The 22,982-nt window shown below is 55.0% G+C and overlaps 1 protein-coding gene and 1 long non-coding RNA gene across 4 annotated transcripts in view; one reads left to right on the plus strand and one right to left on the minus strand.

Moving 5' to 3' along the window:
* The window catches only part of RAI1 (retinoic acid induced 1), a 59,887-nt gene that overhangs the window by 22,252 nt on the left and 14,653 nt on the right, over positions 1 to 22,982 (plus strand). For 2 of the 3 annotated variants that reach the window (XM_015876641.2, XM_015876640.2), the window contains exon 2: positions 5,971 to 6,049. The gene's annotated coding sequence lies outside the window, so the exon portion shown is untranslated. Of the gene's footprint in view, positions 1 to 5,749; positions 5,867 to 5,970; positions 6,050 to 22,982 lie in introns of those variants that run through there. The other variant, XM_032447660.1, reaches the window with a different exon arrangement.
* LOC116654089 lies at positions 1,930 to 5,821 on the minus strand. Its single transcript, XR_004308972.1, has 2 exons — positions 5,711 to 5,821; positions 1,930 to 2,090 (listed from the first exon to the last, which is right to left on the minus strand). It is a non-coding gene; the product is annotated as an uncharacterized LOC116654089 (long non-coding RNA).

Raw genomic sequence — 22,982 nt, forward strand, 5'->3', positions numbered from 1 at the left:
GTGAGTTTGCAGCCTGCTCCTCTTGGTTTTGTGAAGAAAACACTGCTGTGAGTGGTGTCAGCCCTCCCTGCTGCCAGCAGGGGAATGTGACAAGCTGGCACCTGGAGAGGTCATGGAAAGCACTGAGACCTGGGGTATCCAATTACAGGGATAGGGCTGGAACAAAAGAGATTTCACCTCCACAATCAATTCCTCTCCATTTTCTGGGCTGTCCGTGTGTGAGTGTGTGCTGGTGAGCACTGCTGAGCTCCAGCCGGGCTCTCCTCAGGAACACTCATTTTTCCCAAAACAGAGAGAGCAGTGTGATCCCCAGAGACACGTCCAGAAATAGCAAGGCCAGTCTGGGTTTGCAATGCCTGAAAGCCATCAGCAATGCTGGGTGTGCATGCTGCTCGCAGCCTTTCCCTGCTCCAAGTGCTGGTGCACATGGTTCCACGTGGGTGCCAGCACCTCTGCTCTCCATCGCCCAACTAGGAAAACCCAGTCCATTTTTGTTGACATTCCAGCTGTGCCAGGCGCTGGGACACATTAAGCCAAAGCCCTGGGCAGGATTTGGCAGGATCTCATGCCCCAGGTTGCATGTCACTCCTTCAGGGGCGAACTGGGCTCATTTACGGGGTGTTTTTTGATGTAGTGCCTTCTCCTGAGCACTGCTGGGGAGGAGCCATGGAGAGCACAGATGTGCATCCCAAGCATAACGCAACGAGGTTCCTGATTTAAGGGCTGTGATTAACCTCTTTCTGACGGTTGCTAACCAGGTGCAGGATCGTAACGGGGAGAGGAGGGAGCTCAGTGAATGCAGCCAGCTTTCCTCTGTCACCTGGAGCTCCATACCAGTGCCATTTTCTGCCTGGAAATTTGGGTTTAGAGCTTGTGCAGGGCTCAGGGATTCTGCTCTCCAGATCCCATCTCCTCCTTTCCTGCTCAGAATCCTACAAACAAGGCATCAGTGCAGCTCAGTGCACAAGGCTTAGGGTGTGCGTGCAAGGGGATAAGGCAGAAAATCACCTTGGATCCCACCTTGCTTGGGGGATGTTCACCAGACAGACTCCGTGCCCGGGTGCCCCTGACAACAGCAGGACGGTGATCTTTGGAAAACTGGGTGTGGGGAGGAGAGGATAGGAGCGTTTTTCCATGGTTAGGCATTAAAATGAGCACCTCATCTTGTGTTTTGTCATCAAAGGTTAAACTGCGCTTTGTTGTCAAAGGTTAAACCCAGAGCTGGCAAACTGGCTGATTGGTAGGAGATTTGGCACTGTGAGATCCGAGGCACACATTGGAGGCATGGCGTTGCTTGCTGTGCCTCCAGCTCCTCTGCCCACAGCTGGTGCCAAATCGAGCTGCAGATGTCCCTGTTCATTGCAGGGGATTTGGACTGGGTGACCTCTAAAGGTCCCTTCCAACTTAAACAATTCTATGATTCTATGGTGCCAGTTCCCAGCTCTGCTCTCCATGGGCAATGCCATATTTCACCCATCTCCCCCATCACTGCCCTGGTGTCACTTTTGGGTTGAGATCAGCTTCAAAGTTGGCTGCAGGTTGGTCAAATCCTGCAATATTTCTCCATGGGGATCTGAATGTATTGGTGCACACGTGGCACGCACAGAGCCCAGAGCCCTCCCAAACCCCTCACCACAACCAAAGCCCGTTTTTTTCCCACTGAATAAAGACTTCACTCTGGATATCCCCAGACATAGAGCATCCAGCTCTGTGCTCTGACCAGTTTACAGTGTCAAGAGTTGTCGATCCCTCAGAGCAGGGAAATGAAGAGGAGAAAATGGGCCTGGGGAAGGCAAAGAGGTGATGGGTTTGGGAAGTGGGAGGGGACGGAACAGTTTGTTAGAAACAAGTAATAGTTGCTTCAGCCGAGGGTTTAAACTGAAGCCAAAGCCTTAGGGAGAGTGGAAATGAAGTGGCTTAAGATGGTTATTTAGTTGCTTAATTATATATTTTTAGATATAATATACCGAATGCAAATAGGCGTTCTTCTCAAGCGGGAGAGGAAGGGAATGGAAGACATGCTGGGGAAAAGCGAGTGGGATCTCAGGCCGGCGTCGCTCACTGAATTACTGGCAGGTCTTTTGTAACATCTGTTAAAAATAAAACAAACATTCATTTCCATTTCTTGCTGCCTGAGATGGCTTCTGCAAAAAATTTCAACCTGTCCAGGAATTTGTCTTGAAAGTTGCCCTCCCTCTCCTCACGCCTCCTCTTCTCCAGGGGAGATTTCCTTCCTGCACTTCCCAGGGGCTCCATTAGCCCCACATTAAAGCCTTTTTACTTTCCTCTAAAACTCTCCATCGAAGTAAAAGGAATTCTAATAAACCGCTGGGAAGAGTCGGCTATTCACTCTTTCCATGGAAACACGGCGCTGCCTCGGAGCAGAGCTCCTCTCCACGGAGCCTGGGTCACGGCGGGAGGAGGCTGAGCAGGGATGGAGAGATGGTTTCCATTATAAGAGACCTTTTGAGAGAAATAATCGCCGCTCTCCCACCACGGAAAGCCTGTGAGACGAGGGGTTTCAGCGCGCCAAGAGAGCACGGCGGCGCTGGAGGGGATTCAGCATGCAGAAACTCATTAAACAGCTGATGAGTGGGCACCAAGCTCTAAATTGCCCTCTCCATGGCAGCGACCAGCCTGAGGTGCACAGAGCTGGTGCTGGGCAGAATCATATAACAGTGGAATGGTTGGGTTGGAAAGGAACCTTTAGATTGGGTTGTGTTGGGTTACATTGGGTTGGGTTGGATTGGAAGGGACGTTAACAGAATCATTGAATGATAGAATGGTTGGGTTGGAAGAGTCCTTAATGGTTGGGTTGGAAGGGACCTCGCAGCCCCCCTGCCTCAACCCTGCTGTGGGCTCATTGCCCCCCCAGCTCAGGCTGACCGGGTCCCATCCATAGCCTTGGACAACACCAGGGATGTGGCACCCCCTGCTCTGGGCAGCAAAGCCAGCACCTCACCTCCCTTTGAATGAACAATTTCCCCTTCACATCCAACCTACATCTCCCCTCTCTTAGTTTGGAACTGCTATTGGGGAGTCGGGGATGGGGACACAAGCAGCAATGGGATGGGCTGTCAAGGGGGCACTGGTGGCTCCACACTTATGGCCATGCTGCTGTACAGTGATGAGCATCGTGGCAGTGCAGGCAGTAGGAAAATGTGTTTCTGAGGCTTCAGGAGCCTGACTGCAATGGAAAGGGCTGAGCTGGTGCGAGAAGCGTGGCGTGATGTGCTTTGCATACAGTGACTGTGATGCAATGAAGCTGGAGCATCATCTCAGGCGCAATCATCCTCAGAGCTACGAGATGAAGGGTTTCTTCAAAATACTATCAAGCTCGTTAGAAATAGCCTGAAGGGCCAAGTGGAGAGATGGGAATCCATCGGATCCGCTCAGAGCATCCTTTTGGAGAGCACCCAGTGCAACTGGGAGGTGCAGGGTCAGCAGAGCACAGCAGGGCCATGGCAAGGACTTGTCTGTCCCTGTGGGAGCAGCAGGAGGAAGCCTTATCTTTGTAGGTCGTGCTGGCGAGACACTGCCAGAGCCGGAGTGCCTTTGTTTTAGCAGCTCCAGAAGTGACATTGCAATGAGTCATTATTTTTTAGCCCCTGGCGGAGGGGGGGTTGCTTCCAGGGAAGCCTCTGACTTCTATCAGCAAGGTGAGCCCTGCCCTCTGCGCTACTTGTGCTGGGGTTGAGATTTGCTCCCTGGAGGATACCAGGGGCACCGGGGTGCTCACAGTGTGGGATTTGTGCCGGGTTTTGCAACAAGAAACTTTCCCTTCTGCACAACCACACAGCAGCATCGTGGAGGAGCTCGGAGGATTTAACAAGAAGTGTTAATTGCTCTGATAGGCAGCGGTTGGATGCAGCTCCCGATGGTGTCGGGGTTGGGCAGATGCAGTGTGTCACACCACGCCGGCACCGGCACCTCAGAAGTGCTGAGAAATCATGAAATCAGCCTTTGGGAAACCGTAAATTGCAGTCGTGGAGCTGCTGGCAAAATCACTGCGTGGAGAGCACAAAGCGCTCAGCCGTGATTTGATTTGCATGTGGGGGCTCTGTGGGGCCCTGGGGCTTCCACCTTCCATCAGGGTTTCAGAAGGGCGAGGCTGAGATTCCCCTGAAATCACAGGGTTTCAAATGCAGCTGCAGCTGGGAAATGGTCTGACTGTACCATATCATGGAGCTGTCATAGAATCATGGAATGGTTGGGTTGGATGGGACCTCAGAGATGGTCCAGTTCCATCCTGTGTCATGGGATTGGTGTGATTGTAGTGCAAACCTGTAAATCCTTTAGTCTTGTCCCCATTCCTGAGGAGCAGCTGGGGGTGATGTCTTTTGGGTCTACCCCACTTGGCTTCACTGGGCTATGCTGGGCTGGCCACAGTGGGATGCCATTGGAACACACAGTGCCCAGTGGTGGAGGTGCACTTCCCTATGAAGGGTCTGGGGTCGGTGCTGTGGGAGATGAGCACTGAGCCCCCAGCTGGAGTTGCTGTTCCAGAGAGGAGCCTCGAGCCTGAGCTGGAGGGACTGAGCCCTCCATCAGGTGGGCTGGGAGCAGGGAGATGCGAGCAGGCGGTGTGCTCTGTCAGGCACTGGATCCTCTTAGGAGGCTTTGGGTCTGTTTCGCAGCGTGATCCCTGGTATCACGAGTAATTAGCAGGGAAAAGAGAGGGCCTGGCTAGCCATCCTTCAAGAGCACAGGGTTGAACGGAGAGGCAGCACCTTGGAAGCGCATCAAATCTCTTGCTATGTGCTTGCAAAGAGAAAGGCTGTGTGCTTCCATCAGAGCAGGGATACCCCCAGGGTGCACCCATACCCTCCTTTCCCCCACCGTGCACAGCTACGCCACGCTTCATTTTCCTCTTCCTTACAAAGCAATGCGTGGGGAGGGTTTCCTCTTTGATACCTTCACCCTTTTCCCTCCTCCTACCCTATCAACACCCCAAAATACATTTGTGTCCGGAGACGACCCCCCACCATCCCCTCATCTCCGCGCACCCCATTCCGCAGATGCGTGGTGCTGGGATTTTTGCTGCCTCCCGGCTGCAGCTGGCTGCACAGCGCAGGGAGTGCAGGTGTGATTTGTTCATTTGCCTCCACTCCCCCTCCCCACTGTATGCAATGCCTCCCCCCCATTCCCTCCCCTTCCCGCTGAGCCCCCGGTCGCGGTGCTGCGGGGTTGGCGGGCTTTAATGTGACGCCGTGAGGTTGGGAGAGAGGGGAGGGAAAAAAAAAATGGGGAAAAATAGATAGATATAAAAATAAAACTCCGAAAAAAAAATAATAAAAAATCAAGAAATCGAAATGAGGAAGGAGGTGGCAACCTCCTGCTTTCTGCTCCCCCCCACACGGGAGGATTAAACCTATAGGAAAAAGAAAGGAAAAGAAAGAAAGAAAAAGAAAGAAATGTCTGCAGCTTTCTGTTGACCCTGCATGATGGCATTTTTGCGCTCTGTGTGCTGCCGCTGCTGATTGCTATTCCTGGCACAAACACACACACACACACACACACAGACCCAGCGCACGGCGACCCGCTCCGAAAATAAAAATCCCCCCTAAAATTGGAACATAAAACCCACAAACCACCACCACCATCACCCCCCCAAAGCCAAACAACCCCAAACCCAAACACACGTTGCCCATCAGCCGCCCCAGTGCGCTGCGGGGACGCCGCTCGCCCTCTCCTCCGCCCCACTCCTCACCTCGTCCCTATCGCTCCACCGCGCACTTTGCTGTCTGCTGGAGCCGCCCGCAGCCAGAGCCCTCCACCACTCCTACCGCTGGCATTACATTTTCAGGCTGGATGCTATAGGGCCGTTTCTAATTACCTTATATCCCCTAGTGGTCTATGAATAATGGTTAGTGAAGGAGCTCGGAAGGGCTGCTGAGAAGGGAAGCAAAAAAAAAAAGAAAAAAAAAAAAAGAGGAGAATTGTGCTATTTCTCACATTTTTTTTCCAAAGGATCTAATCTGGCTACTGTGTTCTGGAAGAGGAGGAGAGAGACAGCGGGAGAGAGAGGAGAGAGCACGGAGCATCGCAGGTATTGTTGCACATCTTTGTGCTTTTTGCTGTCTTTTTATCGGGGCTGTAGCAGAACCGGGGGGCGGAGGGGAGGATTTTTCTGGGTTTGTTTTTATTCTGGTGCAACTCGTGTGTGTGTGTGTGTGTGTGGTGGAGTTTGCAGGGGGGGCTGAATCTGTGTGTCCGTGTGCATATGTGTGTATGTGCACATGTGTGTGTATGTGTGTGCTGGGGTGGACGTGTGCGTGCATGCACATGTGCACACGTGTGTGTGTATATGTGTGTGTGTGTGTGTGTATGGGTTCATGTGTCCTGCTTGCCCCCGGGAGCAGAGGGGGCTGCTCAGCTTTTGCTGGAAGTCATAAAGAAATTTGCAACCGGTCCAAAGCAAAATGCCACCGACCTGCAACGGACGGACAGACGGACGGGTGTCGGAACAAAGCTGCAGCTCGGGCTCAGTGCTCAGGGCTCTGCATCTCAGTGTGGGGAGGATGCGCCCTCCTCGTCCTGCTGCTACTTTTGGGGAAGTTACCATAACGCCGGGGGGGCTGCGGGGCGGCTCCGTGGGGAGGGCTGGGCGCTCTCGGCCACTTGTAAAAGTTGCAGTGCTGCGTTTGGCTGCCCCCGCCACCGTCTGCACGTGTGAGAGCTGCTCCGTCCCGTCCCTTCCTTTGCTTTTTGGGGTGCTGGGAGCCCCATCCATCCATCCAGCATCTGGTGCAGCTCCCAAAGCCCACAGCGGGACCACTGCGTACCCCTCCCCGCTCCCTCTCCCCCATCTGGATCCCCAGACCATCGCTGACATCCATAAACAAACAATCCCGGAGAGAGGGCTCTGAGCGGAGCGTGGCGGTGATGGAGAGGGGGGAGGAGGAGGAGGGGGGGGGGGCTGTGCGCGCTTTTGTTTTAAATACCGAAATGGCAATGATTGAAAACATCTGAATAGGATGCAATGCAGAGCGTGTGCGTTGCGGGGGGTGGGGGGAGAGGGTTGGAAAACTGCTTATCCAACAGAAGCGGGGCTGGAACGGCGGCGTGGATGGATGGATGGATGGATGGATGGATGGATGGATGGATGGACGGACGGACGGACAGATGGAAGTGTTGGGTCTGTCCTTGCTGGCTGCGAAGGAGCAGTGCCATAAGCAGAACCCACAGTGCTTCCATCCTCCCAGTGCTGGCTTTCACAGAGCTGAAAAAATGGCAAAACCCCCAGCTGGACCCCAAAATAAGGAGATAAAATGGCAATACCCCCCACGCGTGTGTGTGGAGCACCCCTGAAGCACTGTGATGGCATCAGAGTGCAGCTGGGGGTTCTCCAGGTTTGGGTTTATTGGTGTGGAAGTGGGGTGGGGGGGTCTGTGAGGGGCTGCCCTTGGCCCTCGCTTTGTGTTTGTTTGCATTGAGGGGGAGAAGGGAGCCCAGAAGGGGGGGGGGGGGGAGAAGCCGTGAGGGCGGAGAGCCGATTTAAATTGGACTTAATGGATTCCCAGGGCAGCTCTTTGAGATGAAAGTCAAAATAAGAGCCAAAGTGAATCTCAGCAGACCTGTCTGTTGCATTAGAGATGCAGCCTTCCTCTCCCTCCCTCCCTTTTTTCTATAAAAGAGAAAGGGGGGGAGAGAGAGAGAGAAAAAAAAAGTGTTCTCCGTACAGAAGATGGAGTGGAGTTTCTCGTTCCTATAATGAGAGCTCTAATTGAAGAACTTACAGCCCCTTGGGAGAGCCGTCACTGATCGCTGCTTTTGTTATTCACGCCGCGCGCCGTTTGCATGGTTTGGGGCTGCGTGCCGTGGTGCCCCCACATCGTGGTGAGGACTCCCATGGACCACAATGCTGGGATCCTATGGGTGGGCTGTGGGCAGATGTGCTGTGCTGTAGGATGTGGGGCTGAGACCGCCCCAAACCCGGAGTGCTGCAGCCTGCAGGGCTCCATCTGTGTGGGACCTCCAGGCTGCGGGATGGGTCCTGTTGGGATGAGGCCATAGTGGAGACCCCCAGGTTGTAGGATGGGTGCTGCCATATTGATGGGGGAGAGTACAGGAGGCTGTATGCATGCTTTGTGCAGGGGGAGTGATGTTGCTTAGTTAGGATGGCACCTGATGGGGATATCCAGTGCCAAAGCACACAAACCCTCTGCGCACTCAACATGCCCCTTTTCTCCATCACTCAACAACTCAGGATGGGGGTGGGTGGGGGTCTCATCACCCCTGGGTCCCACTGGGTGGCCTTTGTCACCATGAAGAGGTGAGCCATGCTGTGAGCCAAGTGGTGACCCCAGCGCCTGAACCCCTGATGGCTGTGTTGGCAGTGCTGCACCGGGAACTGTGGGCTCTCCATCACCATTACACCTTCCTTCACCAGGTGCTGGCATCTTTGGGCTCAGTTCTTTGATTTTAGACCTCAGGTTCTCATACACAACACTTAGTGGTGGTCACATATTGCCAGGGGACTTCTGGTTCTACCCTGGTGCCAGAGCTCCTGCTGCCTCGATGAGTTTTAGGGACATGGTTTGGTGATGTGGTGGTGGGTTGATGGTTGGACTTTATGGTCTTGGAGGTCTTTTCCAACCGCAGTAATTCCATACAGGGACATGGTTTAGTGGCGTGGTGCTGATGGGTTGACAGTTGGACTGGTTGGACTTGCAGAGGTCTTTTCCAGCCTCAGTGGTCCTGTGACTCTATGGCTTTATTAAGAGCTTGGTGCCTGAGCAGCCTTACCCAGCCCCTCACCATCCCCAGATAAAATAGCAACGCCCTGGGTGCCTTTTGGGGCAGGCAGACTGCACTGTCAGGGCATGCACATCTCCTCCATCCCAGCACCATGCCATTCCCAAGGCTGGGGGAGCTGCTGTTGGCTGGAGGACGGCTGCTGGATGGAGCCAAGAGCCAACCTGCAGCCGGCCAGCAATAATTGCAGTGTCAGTCACCGCTGCGAACTTCTTGCACCGCACTTGCACTTGGAGGGGCAGCAGGGATGGGGGGTGGGTTCTGCACGGCCCCCCCTGTGGGCTGGGGGCAGCGCGGGGGGTGAGGGGCCGTCCCTGAGCACGGCAGGAGCCTCCCGCTGCATTACTCACCGCTTGATGTAGCGTGAACCTTTCAACTCCCTCCCCTTGGGGATGGAGCGGGCTGGGCAGGAGGTGTTGGCGGAACAGAGAAACGCTCTGTGCTCTTTGGCTTGAGGTTGTGGGTTTGGTTGTTTTTTTCCCCTTTTTCCCACCCCTCTCTGCGTGCGTTTTTGGGGGGGAGGAGGTTTCTTGTGTTCTCCAAAATAAAAAGGAGGAAAAAAAAAATCCTTCAAAACAAAACAAAACAAAATCCAGCCCAGCTCCCCCTCGTGCGTCTTAGCAAAAGAGAAGGCAAAAGATCAAGGAATTCTTCCTTTTGTGCAGCTTTCAAGACCAGAGATGCGCTGGTGAAAAGGGGAGGCTCAGAGTACCAGGCACACACCAGCCTTAAAGGAGAGTCCTCCCTTTTGTCTCCAAGGCGATCAGCTGGCGAAGGGCTCCACAAATTAATTAAAAATTGCACTGCCTTGATTGAGTTATTCCTGCTCTCATCCCACTTGCCTATCAAAGAGTGGGACTGGCAGAAGGCAATTCCTGCTTCCTCCCAAACCTATTTCACCCCCGTTTATCCCAAGCAAAGGGAAAAAAATGGGGATGGCCAGCACAATGCACAGAGATCCCCAAAGGCCACGTGCCTCTCCTGTGCCAACACATGGCTGTGTTTGGGCTGTTCAGAAGGCTGGGGGGTCAGCCACCGCTCCATGATGTTGGTGGAGATCCACTGGATATCTGCTTGGCTTAATGTCATGTGTGTTCTCTGCTGGATCCCTGCCTTGATAAGAACCCATGGGTGTGCCATGGCTGCACCGTATCTGAGTGGTTGAGCGGAGTGAAAATCCCAACTGGTCGTATCCTCGGTGCCAACACACTGTCAGTACACACAGATCTGTTCTACCACATTTACCATGTGGGATGCTGTATAGGGGTTCTCCCACTGCACCCATGGCTGTGACTGAGATGTGTACCCGGTGCTCACGCAGTGACTGGGAGGGATGTCCCATTCCTGTGTGATGGTTGTGGTGTGAGAGGCAGCTCGGTCCTGCTCCTGTGTGGGTCCCATCTGAGCTGTGCTTCCAGGTGGTGATTGTGCATAGCAATGAAACACAGGAGGAAAAAATAATTAAAATATTCACGGTTGGGTACTCGATGGGCCAGCCCTGGCTTGTCATCCCTGTGCGCCGTCCTTCAGCATCATGCTGTAGCCTCGACCCCATTAGTCCTGTAGGAGCATGTCCTTCACCATGACCAGTGCTGTAGGAGCTGTAGGGCAGTCTGCATTAACACAGGGCTGCATTCTCTGGAGCAGAGCATAGTCCTATCAGAGCACATCCTTCACCATGACTGCACCTGGTCCCAAAGGCATTGCGGGGTGCTGGGCCCCCATCCTGCCTCTGGTGTCACCTCCAGGATGGGAATGGGGGTATGGGATGGCATGTGGGCACCCCATGGCAATGGGGACATGGGGGTGGGGGGCAGCCTGCAGTTGAGAGCACAGCATCATTCTCCAGCAGTGTAATAAATGCCAGAAGCTGTACACACAAAGGAGAAGGGGACACTCAGCCACTCAGCGTCTGTTCCAGGAGCTGATTTACTTTGAAGATGTAAAGCATTCTCTGATGCTTCTCTCTCTGCTGGTTAACCCGCTGCTTTGCAGTTCAATGGAAATGCAGCTGGTGTTGGGAGAGCCCTTCTGGAGCTCAGTGGGATCAACTCACATCTTCCCAACCAGATCAGGTCCCCGTAGCTTATAGGAATGACACAGGGGTGCAGTGGGGGGCTGTGGTGTGATGGCTTTTGGAATCAGTAGTTGGCATTTCTTTATCTCCACCCCTGCACATCAGGAGGGTTTGCATTGAGTGGGGAAACCCAACTTTGGCTCCGTGGCTTTTCTTGCTCCCACTGCCCTGGTGCGATGTGTTGGAGAGCAGCACAGAGCAGGGATCGTTGGCTGGAAGGATGGGATGAGATAGTTTCTTAAAAGGATTGTCTGATTGTGCTATTGATCAGCCTGATTTAAAAGGGGGAGCTCGGTCAGAGGGCGTAAATCATCATTGCAGAAGGGGTGAAGGCCTGGAAGCTGTGCTGGGAGTGTGTCTGCTGGGAGGGATGAGGGGCAGAGCTGGGGCTGCCAGCCAGATTGGGTCTCCTCCATGAAGAGCAGGGGATGCAGTCCATGGCAGAGCACTGCAGTTTGGGTAGAGCCCCTCCTCTGTGCTGTGCCCCCCTGGAACAGAGGGATGGGAATAGGGGCAGATGTGGGGCTGCCTGGGTGGTCCCCAGTGAGATGTTGACCCTGTGGGGGGGGCTGCAGCCTCCCTGTGCACTGCGGGGCTAATCTGCAGCCTGAGGTTGCTGCTTTCCTGCTCTTGTGATCGCAGCACTGGGAGGGTCACGGGGCTGCCTGCTTTTGTACCCGTGGGTCCCATTGGCTTTAGGGGAAGGGGAGTGTGCAGATACGGAGAGGATGAGGTGCTCTCCTTGTTGGTGGCTAAAGGTAAAGCAGCGGGGTTCTGTGGTTGGCTTGGGTTTGGGGTACACGGAGCCCCCAGCCCCACCTCGTTCCTCAGCAGCATTAATCCCTGCAGCACTCACTGAGCTCCTCAGGCAGCCAGAGCTGTTGGAGCGTAATTACTATTCATTCAAGGTAGAGCTCCTGTAGCACATGATAGCAGAAGCAGATTACTGTGGAGTTGCTGGGCAGGGGCACATTTGTATCTGTCTGGGGGCAGGGAGCACCCGTTTCCCCCTGGTGTCGTTCTGCTGCCATTTTCTTGCTTGGGCACTCAGGGCGCATGGGGGATGGAGCAAGGAGGGCACTGCAGGTGAAACGTGAACTGCAGCCCTTCAAGGTGCTAAAGCGTGAGATCACTGTGCTGCTGCTTTCCTCAGCTGTCATGATGAACCTCCCTTGTGTGGTGGTGAACCATCCTGGGCATGAGCCCTTGTGTGCATGGCTCACCTCTGATGGATGCATCTGTATGCACCTCTAGGCTGGGATAGACTGTGGGGACATACAGTGGGGTGATGCCTTGAGCCTCGAGCTACCCCAACTATTATGGGCTGGCTGACAAGAACGGATGCCTGTAGGATGCCGCAGCACCCTCCAAGCAGGATTTGCACCCTTTGCAATCCCAATGGGGTGAACCCAAGCGGAACCATGGACTGGGGCCAGGCTTCAGCCACCAGCACTATCCTGAAAATGTCACTGGGACGGCAGCCCGCCGGCGCGCGCCAAGCCGCGGTGGGAGGCAATGACTCGGCTGGCTGGCATTGGCTACCATTTTAGAGGAAATGTGGAGCGGCGGGTAATTATTTCTCTTTCTTAATTGAAATTTCAGCCTCAGTGGTTTGCTAGAACGTGCAGGAGAAGGAGCACAGGCGAGCGTGACATGCGTGGGAGAGCGGGCGCAATGAGGGCACATGGGGATCGGCACCGCTCGGGGGACTTCCACAGCCCTCCAACCTGCAAAGGGAAAACAACCCGAAAAAAAACGCATTGATTTGAATGGCTTTCAGGAGAGGAGGTTGCTTTATTGTTTCTTTCTTCCTCTATTTTGCTTGGGATGGAGGGCCAATTAAACGAAATTACGCGCTGCAGTCTGGCACCCCGCGCCGGCTCGGAGCAATCAGGTGTAACACAGCATGGCTGATGAGAGCCAATCAAGATGTATAAATGAGGTGTTGACATTCAAACAGCGGGTACCCGCGCGGCCGCGCTCGCTGGCTGCTGACACCACACTCAGAGCCAGGCACGGGTGGTGGCACGCGGCACAGGGGACGGTGCTCGGCAGCTCCGGATTGTTTCTTTGGATGTGTGGGTTTGTGGGGTGATGGCAATGGGGAACACTCAGGGAAAGCAGTGCACAGCACCATGACTGGTGCTGCTGCATTGCCATGTCCATGCTGATGGTTTGTTGTCTCTGCTCCAAGGATTGCGTTGGGGAAACTGAGGCACAGAGTGAGCTTGCCACACTCTCCTGGTTCTATGGGGATAGCAAAGAGCTGGGGGGGCTGAGGGCTTCTCCCCCTGTTGGGTGCAGTGTGTGTGCAGGATGCGAGCACGGTGCTGCTCGAAGGCACCATCCGGGGAGGAGCGAATGGCCCCGCGGCCATCGGCCCCATCAGCATTTCCTGTCTCACGATGGAGAAAAAACGACGCGCAGCTCTAAAAATAGGCTCTGCAAACGTGTTGTAACCGCATTCGCAGCTGTCGAAAGGTAAAACCGGAGCAAACGGAAGAGAAAACACCCCCAGGGGCCGCGCTTGGCCCTGTCTCGCTCTGCTCCGCATCCCCGCCATGCGCTGGGGAAGGCATTAGGAGCAGGAGCACGTCGTGGCGGGCTCTGTCGAACAGCGCTGCTGCCTGACCCTGATTTGTAGCGGGGCTGAGCGCCGAGGCTCGCTGTAGCATTACAGCTCTTCCTGCGGTAATCGCTGGCACGCGGGCACCGTGCGGGGAGGGACGATGGCTGCGGTGCGGTGATGCTTGGAGGGGGCACACCGGGACGCGCCATGCCATGGTGTCATTGCTGCCATCCTGTCTTCACATCCAGGTTGGAGGCAGCCTGTCCCCATCGCTAGGTCATCTAGGTTTCACTGTGGAGTCACCTGGGGATAGAGCTGGGATTAGTGGCTCTGCTGTGTTACCTCCCCGCATCTCCGCCAGGATAAGGCGACAGTCACCATGGTGTGACAGCGCTGTCCCCATGCTCTGTCCCAGCACCCAGCCAAAAGCCCTCCATGGAGATGTGCTGTACCCACACGAGATGCAGGGATGGAGCTGTGCAGTTGCCCTGGCACTACCACACTCTGTGTGCCCATGATCCTGGCCAGCTCATTTGGGCCATGGAAACAGTGGAAAACCTGGAGAGAGAAACATGAAAAGGAAGGGATGACATTCCTCGGTTTACCTTAGTGCCAACCTTAGTGCCCTGGCTGCCCATCATCACCTCTCATTACCTTTCCATAACTGCTGCATGGTCTGGCTGGGTGATGGTTAGGGAGTTAGGGCTAGGGATGGTGAGGGTCAGCAGTCATAACCTACAGCCCCAGGGTGGATGAACTGCCCAGAGCTCTGTTCAGCCTAAAAAATCAGAAGCTGGCGCTGATGCATACAGGAGGTGGGGGGCTGTGTTGTGGTCCCTGTGGGCTCAGTGCTCCCAGCCAGGGATGTGGGGCCGGAGTGGGGTCAGTGCTTTGGCAGAAGGCGGAACAGCAGCAGGAGGGGAGGCAGGCAGACAGCAAATCCGTTTTATCAGATGCCGCATATTTTATGAAAGCACATTTCAGCTCTTCAGCCTTGGAAAGCTTTTCATACCCTTTAATTTTCTAATAAAAAGGAATTACGTTTGTTGAAAAGCCAGTAACAAGATTCACTGTCATTGTCTTTTGTACAGACCATAATTCCTGCCCTGGGCACCCGCCTGCAGCCTGGTGCTGTGGCCTGAGGTGTGGGGCCATGGGCTGTGCCTGCTTACCCAGCACTCACAGTTCTCTGAGCTCACATTCACAGACATCACCCCCATTACCTTGGCCCCAGACCCAGCAGCACCATTCCTTTCCCCAGAAATGCATTATGTGATGCTTTCACAGGACAAGGATTAGCAGGGTGCAGGGACATTGGGATCTGTGCCATCCCAATGGGTTCCCCATAGCCCAGCACAGGGAACCACCCCATGCTGAGCCCTGTGGTTGTTACTGCAGTGGTGTTTGAGTGTCACAGTGGGGCATTGCTGCGTCAGCATCTGGTGCTGAGCCATCCTTGGTACATGGCTTGGAAATCCATGCATCCCACTGCTCACATGCCGAGGTTGGAGCTGGGACCATCCGCCGCCCAATGTTTCACCATGCCATGCCCCTGTGAGGACATTCCCAGTGGGTCCCCAAAAGCTCAAAGCCGAGGGCAGCTCAGGAGCCACGTGGCACAAGCACAGAGCTTTGGGATGCCGCGTCCTTCCCAGGCTGGGAGCGGCCCCGCTCCTCAATGCCCCATTCACATCCCCGATCAAAGGGCGTTTGTGCACGCAGACGGGCGATCCATCACTCACTCCTCACCATTTGTTGTTCCCCTGCTCGGAAAGAAAAAAGCAGAAAATGCTCCAGTTGGCCCCGTGGGGAAGCAGACGCTGCGGCGGGGCCGGCACCGATGGCCACCGAGCCCATGGCACATGGTAGCCACACTCATAACAGTGGGTGTTGGTCGCTGGTTGTGGCTGTGCCATGGGGCCACGTGGTTGCCGGAGCCACGATGCCTCCAGCGCTGCTGCTCCATCCGTGATGCTCATTTGAAGTTGCATCTCTCACGTAGTGGGGGGGGAATGCGGAACCAACCTGCAAACAGAAATAAATAGCTTCCCAACACCCCCCATCCCCGCCCCCCGCCCCATTTCTCATTGCCAGCTGTACTTTCCAGCTGGTTTTGGGGGGGCTCGGGGGTTTCAAAGCGCTCCGTAAACGCGTGTAACAATGGGAAGCGGTGCCTTTTAGCCTGCGGCCGGCACAGTTTTAAATGAGGTCCCAGGTAGTCATGGTTACCTCTCCTCTTCGGTAAGAGATGACTTTTATTTCCTGCCTTTTGTATTTGCACATCTCAGATATACATTCTACCAAACCATAATTGGTATTTGTGGACAGACGGACGGACAGGGATGAGCAGGATGGACGCATTGTGCTGAGCTCCCCAGGGGCAGCGCAAACCTTCAGCCCAGCCATTACCTTCCCTGGGAGGGCAGAGCTGCTGGGGAGCTTGTCCTTATGCCGCCGGTGCTGCTGGGCTCTTCCCTTTCCCACCATGGGGCTCCCAGCATCGCGTCCCTGCGCAGGGCTCCAGCACCCCTCCCACGTTGCACCCTTTGATTTTGGGAGCCAGGAGCGCTCTCGCAGCGTGCAAGGGAGGGTGAAGCACCCGCAGTGATTGATGACAGATCACAGCCTCGTTCCGCGGGATCATTGCTCAGAGTGTGGGCAAAGCTGTGCGTCCCGGAGGGACCATCGCTGCGATGCGCGCAGGGCTGTGTTGCAGGGCAGAGGGGATGGGAAGCTGCATATTTCATGCCTTTCTTTTTTTTTTGCTGTTTTTGAATGTTTCATCCCCTCTCCCCCCCCACCCCTTCTCTCTAAAGGAAAACAAAACGCCAAGCTGTCTAATCACACGCAAGCAGATTCCACCCACTGCCTTAGAAAACTCGCTGGGAAATCATCTATCCACCTGCATTGCCCCGGTGCAGCAGTGCTGTGTTGGCAGGCGATAACCAGCGCCAAGCAATCAGTGCCGTGCAGCAGCAGCAGCAGCAGCAGCAGCAGCAGCAGCAGCAGCAGCAGCAGACATGTTGGCTTTTTGCAGCCAGAATTTGCAAAACTAAGCAGGCAGCTGGAGCAGCACAGTGCAGTGTGCAGGGCTGGGATTTGCAGCTCCTGTGTGTGCTGCTGGCTGTGTGCACCCGCAGTCCCATTTAGAAGCATTTTTGCAGGGCTCTGCTCCCTGGAAGTGCCTCTGTTTGCAGCCCTCCAGGTGTGTGTGCGTTTGGGTGCTGGGGAGAAGCTGTTTGCCTTTCTGTTTTTCCACTCCCTAATGAGAAAAATGCGTTCTTGTTGAAGAAGTTGGCCTTAAAAAATGCAGTGCTGGGGCTGCTTGTTGACACTGTGCTCTGTGGGGCCGCGTCTGGTATGTGGCACTCAGGAGCTGCCCTGTGCCAGCAGCATCGCTGGGAAAAAGTGGGGCCAGTGGGGGAACCAGGATGGCACAGCCCCAAATTCCTCCTCGAGGCAAAATTCATTTCCCATTTCCCATCTCAGTGGGGATGGGGTTTGCTGAAGGTGCAGAGGCTTTGATCCTTCCTAGGGCAGGACTCTCCCAGGCGGTGCAAGCACCCTTGGTTCCAACAGCGGAGCATGTGGGCAAGTAGAGAAATTGCTTTGCTGCAGGCATTGGCTGGTCAGGTTTGGAGCTGGGATCCCCACTCCTGGTTGCACGCAGTCCCCTTGCAACCAGGGCATTGTTGCAAGCCAGGCTTTTAGTTGCAGCACCGTGGGGTTGGGTTGAGGATTTGCTGCAGAGCGTCCCCACACCTCAATGCACAGCGAGCTCCAGGTTGCACTCACCCGCTCGGGATGCAAACTGCACATCAGTTGCAACAGCAGCTGATGGAGACTCCAGTATATTAGCAGCATTAATTAAGTTACAAAAATTATGCATGTTATCAGTTATGAGACGACCTTTCATAAACTCAGTTATTAAAGCAATAAAGCATGACCTGCTGGTCCTAACCAGTTTAATGGCTGGTGAGGAGTGCGGTTTTTCAAGTCGTACTTGCAGCAGGTCATTAGCTGAGCCATAAGGTAACACGGGGAGCCTGTGTGATGTGCTTGAATGGCAGCAAGGACAGACGGTGCTCATGGAGAGGATGGGGCTGGGGGTCACCAGGTTGCCAGGCTGGATGCCCTGCACCTGGAGGTTGTGGTGTGTGCTTGGAGCAGGTGATCTATAGGTGCTGCTGGGGTTGGGCAGTGCCACTATCCCAACATCATGGCCAGACCCTTCCTTGTTCTTCTAGGAGGTCCCTTTGGGCTCAGTGCTGTTGGAGCCCCAGGATTGCTGCTGGGGACAGAAGGGACATGGGACATAGGGATGTGGCCACCCCAAGGCTCTTGGCTGCAGCTGCTGTGGGACAGAGGGGTGACAGGGACCATGTCCCTGTGCAGGGGTGTGGACAGATGGCAGTGCCCAGGTTCCCCCCGCCGTGCTGATCTCAGCTAACATGTGATGCTGAGCTGAGACCTTGTTTGGAAACACCTGGGATGGTCCCTATGTCCCCCACCAGAGACCTGCCACTCACCCAGCGCCACCAAACCTCCGGGCCCTGGTCCCTTCATGCACTGTCCCCAACCCCAAGCACACTGCCTGCCCCCCCCGGCATCCCCAAAGCACCGTCCCCGTCCCTGTCAGACGTTTCCAAGCGCTGACCCTCTCCATAAACAAAGGAGAGGCAGAGGGAGGGTGGCTGGCATGTTAATATACTCTCCCCCCCTCTTTTCCTCCCTTCATCCCTCTGGGAAAGGCCTTTGCAGATATAAGCAAACCTTGATTAAAAGCTGCCTGACAGGCAACGGCAGCAGCAAGCAGCAGGCAAGGAAGCTCTCCAAGTCCAAAGGGAGCTGCTGCTGCTGCTGCCGCTGCTGCCTCCATTCTCAGATGTCCCTGATCCTTTAATCAATCACAGCCGCGGAAGAGAAGAGCAAACACACATGCTGAGGCAGAGGTATGTGCATGCATTCATTCCAGCCGGAGCCCAGGCACCGGGGCGGGCGCACGGCTCTGGCTGTGGACAGGGAGTCCATCCCATGCCAGAAGCGTGGAGACAGCGTTCCCCACATCCACATAGGGTGCAGGCAGGCAGTGGGGCCCAGTGTGCTCCCCAAGCTGTGGGGCTGAGCGAGGGCAACGCTGGGTGCTCAGACCCCCAGGGAGCTGCAGGGACAAGAGACGGCGGTGGAACACACGCTGCTCATTGCATCCCACCACCAGGTGCCCAAAGCCAACCATCCTCCTGCAGCCGGGCACGTGGCTCCACTCCAACCTTGGGCACCAACCATGTCCTCATCCCCACCACCTCCAGATCCTTCCAGGAGGTTGTGCGGGGTGATACTGGAATCCAATCCAGTCAAGCCCCCAGGCGGGGGTGGGCAGGGCCTTGTCTTTTCCTTGTTTATTTTTTTGCTGTCACTTATTCCTGGCACTGCTGCTTAATGCCTTGTGACAGTGCCTTGGGACCCTCCGCTCAGTGCTGCCATTGCAATGCAGCCGGTGGGGGGCTCACAAAGCACCTCCTGCTAATGGGGGTCGGGGGTCGGCAGTGGGGCTGCATCTGTGTGCTGAATGGATCAGGGCTCTACAGGGAGGGATGTGCAGCCTCCCCCTGAAGCTCTCTGATGGGGGTTTGGGTTTAAAGGCTGTTGTGTGGATTTTAAGGTGGTCTCCTGGTAATAACTGACTGCAGCTAATTGTTGGGGGTGTCGGTATTCTTGGTGCTTGGAGCTGGGGATGCTGGAGCTGTGCTGGCTTGGAGACCCCCCCCCCTGGAGCTGTCGAGGCTGTGCTTTGGGGATGGGTGAAAGGGCTGCCATGCAGAGATGTGGGGTTCCTGCTCTCAGTGGGCTCTGCAGGCAGATTTTCTGGCCAAGCAAAGGCTGGAGGTGGCATCGCTCTGCAATGCCAAGGAACCATTGGAATGCCCCAAAACCCATCCGCAGTGGGGGCAGCGGGGGGGCTGAGCCTCCCAGCTCTCAGTGGGACCCCAGCTGGGCTCTGGCTGAGGCCGTGCAGGCGTCTGCTCACTGCCCTCAAGCCCATTAGTAACGGATCTTTGTGGAATATCCCCCTCATTAAGGCGAGCTACCCCGTGTGTCAAAGGAGCCCTATAAAGAAATGACGCTCTGCTCCTTACGGGCTGTGCATATGTAAATCAGGTGGTGCACAATCCCTAATTGAGACATCACGGGGCCGCTCAGCCCTGGGACCCGTGGGAATGCCAAAACCTGCAGGGATGATGTGGGGGCAGCAGGAACAGCGAGGGACACGTCCCTGCCCCCCTTTGTAAGTGCTGGGAGAGGATGGCAGCCATGGAGCTTTCTGGGGTACGGGATATCCCATGGACATTGGGCTGGGGGCACACGTGTGCTGCCCACTCTGTGTTTAGGACTCCTCTGGTTCTTTTGTGTTGTTTCAAGTCTTGTTTGGGGGAAAACATGCCTTATTCCCATCCCCAGTTGGATCAGGACTCTGCTGAGCTCTCTGCCCAGTTCTGGGTGCTCGCCTGCTGCCACTCACTGTTCCCTTCAGGGGACTGAATCCTGATCCAGTGTTCATTTCTCAAGCCAGGGCTGGGATGCTGCAGGACTTGGGAAAAGCTGGAGAAAGGAACTGGAGAGCAGTGGGCCACAGCGTCCTGGTGCTGCACGGCCTCAGAGCCCATCACAAGATACTACATGGCACCAAAGGACACCGAGGGGCACCAAGGGACACCACAGTCTGTGCACAGTGCCTGTGCTTGCTGCTCCTTTAGAGAATGGAGAGCATCAGTCCACTGAGGACATCCTCATTTGGGAGATTTCAGTGTCCTTTTTTCAAGTGGATCCCCTCCAGCATCCCTCCACCCGATATCCCTCCACCCAACATCCCTTCACCCTGTCCTGCACCTCTCCATCCCTCATCCCTCCATCCCTCATCCCTCCATCTCTCACCCCTCCACCCAGCATCCTTCCATCCAAGTAATACCACAGAACTCAGCAGGGTCTGGCCCATCACTGTGCCTTCATACAAGCACAGCAGTGGCACAGAAGGGGAACGAGACCCTTCTATTTGTTTTGGCATCGCGTTCCCAATCAGCGCGCCCCACCGGCACAGTGTGCTGCTATTTAAGGAGACCACTTGAGGTACACCTGCACAAGGGAGCACAGCGCCAGCAAGTCAATAATGAGAAGAGATGCATCCATTTAAGGAAAACGGAAAACAAGAAGAAAGGCAATGAATTCTGGAGGCTGAGGGGATCAGTCCCAGTCAGGCCCCATCTTTCCATGCTTCCATGTCCCAGCTCTGGCTATCCCTGCGTGTTTACTGCACTCAGCCATTTGCCTCCTGCCTTTCCCCCCACCCCTGCTTTATCCCCTCCTTTTCTGAAACATTATAAATCAAACGGCTTAAAATGTAAAGCATCAAACATTCTAAAACCTTCATCTATTATTAACTGTGACAGTAAATTCCACCTCTGAATGTTTCACATAGCAACTGTTACCAGGACTCTGCATCCTGAGCTGATGTTCCTGCAACTTTGCTCCAGCAGCTCCGGGGCCGTTCCCTCATCTGCAGTGGGGCTGCAATGCCCCCAGACTATGATACTTTTGCTCAGTGTACACCAGTGCATTGCAGGGCACTGCAAATAACTGAGTGTTGTTGTTAACATGTGGGCAAGGGGATGTTTTTGTGCTGGGAGCCGGGTGCTTTTTGTTGCTGCTTTGCCTTGGTGGTGGTGGTGGCTTTGCTCTTTGGATGGGGGTTCCCTGTTTGGGTTGTGCTGTGGGGCTGCTCCTAGAGGTGATCAATTGGGCTCTCCTGGTGCGTGTGTGCATAGCATGGCATGGCTTGGCATGGTATGGTGTGACAGAGTATAGTACATCACAACATGGCATAATGTGGTGTAGCACATAACATCATGGCATGGTACAGCATGAAACGACACGGCACACAGCCCCCAACCCCACGCCCACCAGGGGAAGCCCCACCACCCCATGCCCTGTGCCTGCCATGGCTTCCCTGGCTCTCCTCCTCCGGCAGTGCCGCGCTGCCATGAACCCCCCGGCTGCTTCCGCGCCGCCGTGATTTATTCATTCATAAGGAGGGCAGCGCGTCTCCGCGCCTCCCCCTGCTCCCCGGGGACAGGCAGCAATTTCCCTGCTCTGAAGAAGCTTGTGAAGGTTTGAGTGAATCTGGGAAGCAAATCTAATTGGCAACCTCGTAATTCCTCAGGGGGACATGTACTTTGGTCATATCTAAGTACATTCCAGCCAGTGTTTAAGACACACTGAATCCAAACTTGGACAGTAAAATACCAGCAGCTCTAAGCTCCTTATCTATTTCAGGCAGATTAACTCCTTAATCATCCCTTTTGGAAGTTCCCTGCCCCAAATTCCGCTCCCTTCCCCCTTTCCTCCCCCCCTGTTTTCAGCAGGAACAAAAGGAACAGGCAGATTTTGCAGGGTGTGAGAGGTTAGGATCGCGGCGGCGATGATTGACAGAGGCAATAATGGGGGAATGGAGGACGGCCTTTGGAAAGCTGCTTTCCTGGCCAACCTGCCTGCGTGTTTGTCTTCGGGATTTGGAGACGGGAAGCGTATAATGCCGAGATAATTTATCATATGACATCAAATGTCAATTTTTTATTTCTTTTTCCCCCTCTTTTCTCTATTTTTCTCTCCTGTAAGAGGGGTGAAGGCGGTGGGGCCACCCCAGGAGCAGCCCTGGGGGGCTCCTGGCTGAATCATCTGCTGCCCCATCCCATAAAAATAGGAAATGCAGCGGTGCTGGATGCTGCTCACTGTCACTCAGGGGAGTGCTGGAGCACGGCGCTTCCCTACAGAGGAGGTGGCCCTGGTGGGTGGATGTGGCACGTGGCAATGGGGATGGGGCTGGGGTCAGGGCAGGGGTGGGACAGGAATGAGGCCAGGATAGGAACAGTATGGGATCAGGATGTGATTGGGAAGGAAGCTGGACAGGGCAGCAATGGAACCAGAGTGGGATTGGGTTGGATCCCAAATGGGACCAGTATGGGATTGGGATGGGACCAGTATGGGATGGGATGGGACCAGTATGGGATTGGGATGGGATTGGGAGCAATGCAAAGGCTACACTGCAGCAGAACCCTGCACACATCAACCCCATTACCCCATAATGATAGGGCAGGGGATTCAGCTGGGCCAGGCAGTGGCTAAAATGGGCTGAAATAAGGCAGAATGGACACAGGGGGGAAATGGAGGATGTTCAGAGGTAGAGCCATTTATGGCCAGAGATGGATGGCGGAACAGCGAGCAGTCAGTGCATGCTGGGTGTCCTGCAGAGGTGGGGCGGGTGAGGTGCAACTGTGCAGCTCTGAACAAACCAAAACATTGGGATTCATCCATGTGGGTCACTTGGTTGGCGCTGAAAGGTTGGCTGAGGGGTTGGGGCTGAAGGTTTAAGTTGGAAGGATTGGCATAGGGTTGGCTGACAGGTTGGGGCTGAAGCGTTGGGGGCTGAAGGATTGGTACAGGGTTGGATGAAGGGCTGGGGGTGCAGGTTTGAGGCTGAAGGATTGGCACAGGGTGGCTGAAGGGCACCGCAGAGCTGGGGAAGAT

Source organism: Coturnix japonica, chromosome 14, assembly GCF_001577835.2.
Source record: "Coturnix japonica isolate 7356 chromosome 14, Coturnix japonica 2.1, whole genome shotgun sequence".
NCBI lineage: Eukaryota > Metazoa > Chordata > Aves > Galliformes > Phasianidae > Coturnix > Coturnix japonica.